This window comes from Lupinus angustifolius, chromosome LG11 (genome assembly GCF_001865875.1).
Source record: "Lupinus angustifolius cultivar Tanjil chromosome LG11, LupAngTanjil_v1.0, whole genome shotgun sequence".
NCBI classification, from domain to species: Eukaryota; Viridiplantae; Streptophyta; class Magnoliopsida; order Fabales; family Fabaceae; genus Lupinus; species Lupinus angustifolius.
The window spans coordinates 32711708-32714278 of record NC_032019.1 but is presented as its reverse complement, the minus strand read 5'-3'; the positions used below and the strand labels follow the sequence as shown (position 1 = coordinate 32714278).

At 39.8% G+C, this 2571-nt stretch overlaps 1 pseudogene; it reads left to right on the top strand.

The window, feature by feature from the left end:
* Window positions 1–2322, top strand: part of LOC109359920 — a 4648-nt pseudogene extending 2326 nt beyond the window's left edge.

Below are 2571 nucleotides of genomic sequence, written 5' to 3'. Positions count from 1 at the left end.
GCTATAAACTGCCAGGAGAAAGAACAATGGATAGGTGCCATGATGGAGGAAATGGAGTCTCTACAGAAGAACCAAACTTGGGAGCTTGTTCCATTGCCCCCAGACAAGCGTGCAGTTGGGTGCAAGTGGGTGTACAAGAGGAAGCCAGCAGTATCAGAAAAAGAAGGGGAAAAATTCAAGGCTCGTCTTGTAGCAAAAGGGTATTCACAGCAGAAGGGGATCGACTACAATGAGATTTTCTCCCCAGTGGTGAGACACACTTCTATCAGGGCAGTGCTTGCCTTGGTAGCCAGCCGGGATATGCACTTAGAACAGATAGATGTGAAGACTTCCTTTCTCCATGGTGAATTGGAGGAGAAAATTTACATGACACAACCAGAGGGGTTCAGTGCAGCTGGACAGAGTCACTTGGTTTGCAAGTTGAAGAAGTCTCTATATGGGTTGAAGCAGTCTCCCAGACAGTGGTACAAGCGGTTTGACACTTATATGTTGAAGCTTGGTTATAAGCGTTGTGAGTATGATTGTTGTGTTTATGTGAGAAGCCTTGATGATGGTTTGTTTATTTTTCTGTTACTTTATGCCAATGATATGTTGATTGATGCTAATCATTTGAGTAATATCAATGAGGTGAAATTCATGCTAGGTAAGGAGTTTGACATGAAAGATTTAGGGGCTGCTAGGAAGATTCTTGGGATGGAGATTCACAGGGATAGGGGAGCTAGAAAACTATGGCTCTCCCAGCAAAGCTATGTTGAAAAGATCTTAGAGAGATTTGATATGAGCAATGCTAAAGTAGTGAGCACTCCATTGGCAAATCACTTCAAGCTTTCCCTAGATCAGTGTCCAAAGACAGATGAAGAGAAGAAATACATGTCAAAGGTTCCATATGCCAGTGCAGTGGGTTGCTTGATGTATGCTATGGTTTGTACTAGACCGGACTTGGCACAAGCAGTTAGTCAAGTATGCAAGTACATGTCGAAACCAGGGAAGCAACATTGGGAAGCAGTCAAATGGATTTTTAGATATTTGAAGGGGACTACAGGTCTCGGTATCATGTTTGGCAGCCAACAGAGTAAGCCTTCAGTTATTGGTTATGTTGATTCGGACTATGCAGGAGACTTGGATGATAGAAGGTCCACAACGGGGTTTGTCTTCACCCTTGCAGGTGGACCAATTATGTGGAGATCATCAGTTCAGTCTGTTGTTGCTATGTCCACAACTAAAGCAGAGTACATGGCAGCTGGTGAAGCTTCTAAGGAAGCCCTGTGGCTTATGGGGCTAGTAAATGAGTTAGGCATTGAGCAAGGTGGAGTTCTGCTGCATTGTGACAGTCAGAGTGATATCTTCTTGGCAAAGAATCAGGTGTATCATGCTAGGACCAAACATATTGATATGAGATTTCATAAGATTAGAGAGTTGGTAGCTTGTGGGCAGATACTATTGTAGAAGGTTCACACTTTAGAAAATACAGCTTATATGTTAACCAAATCGGTTACCCTGGACAAGTTTAGGCATTGCCTGAGCTTGTTGAACATTCACTGATAATGGACTATGGAGCGCCCCCAACCCAATGGCGGAAGATGGCAATTGATGATATTCGCCAAGGTGGAGATTGTTGTGCAATGACTCATATCTCTATATATAACAACAATACAAGTTATGGGTTTGGGCTGATGTAAAGGGGTTGTGATATAGGGATATATATATTGATGTTATGTAAACCTAATGTAACAAGGAGAAGAATAGTAAAACATTAATTTTTATTCTCTAATAATATATAATGGTAGCCGCTCAACGCTCCCGGGGACGTAGGTACAATTGGTCGAACCTCGTTACCAAATCTCTTGTGTTATTCTCTTGCCTCTATACTCTTTACTATTTGATTGTTCGCTTGTTCCCAACAATTGATGTCCCACAGTTTTGTGTCATTCCATGTGTTAGGAGATGTCATTGGCCAGAAAAATATAAAATAATTACAATTTTAACTTAAATAATTTCTTTCAACCAATCAAAGTTAATGGTATATGCAATGATACAAAAAGTGCGACAATAGATATAGTCCATTTATTTCCATCGGCAGATTCACTGCTGTTTCCTTTCAAGTACTAGGACATATGAAGACAATACTTGTTTTAATAATGGGGTTATTTTTCTTTGGGAAGGAGGGTCTTAATGTACATGTGGTTTTTGGTATGATCATAGCTGTGGCTGGAATGGTTTGGTATGGCAATGCATCATCGAAGCCTGGCAGAAAGGAGCACCGAACTCATTCTCTTCCTACCAACAGAACTGAAACAAGATAATTTGAAGGCATTTACTAATTTTGGTAATGTTGATAACAATTGATAATGTTGCTAGACACGCTAATTATATAAGAGTGAGTGTAAGCAAATAAAAGGTGATATGATTGCTGAGTTTGGAAATGAGGGGTGATGAGTTAGTGTGACAAGGAAAGAGATGGAAATGTTGATAAGGTGGAGGATTTGGATGAGATTTTGGGAAGATGAAAAGAAGATTTTATTTTTAAAAAAAAGTATTTTAGTAAAAAAATTAATTTATTTTATAAAAAAT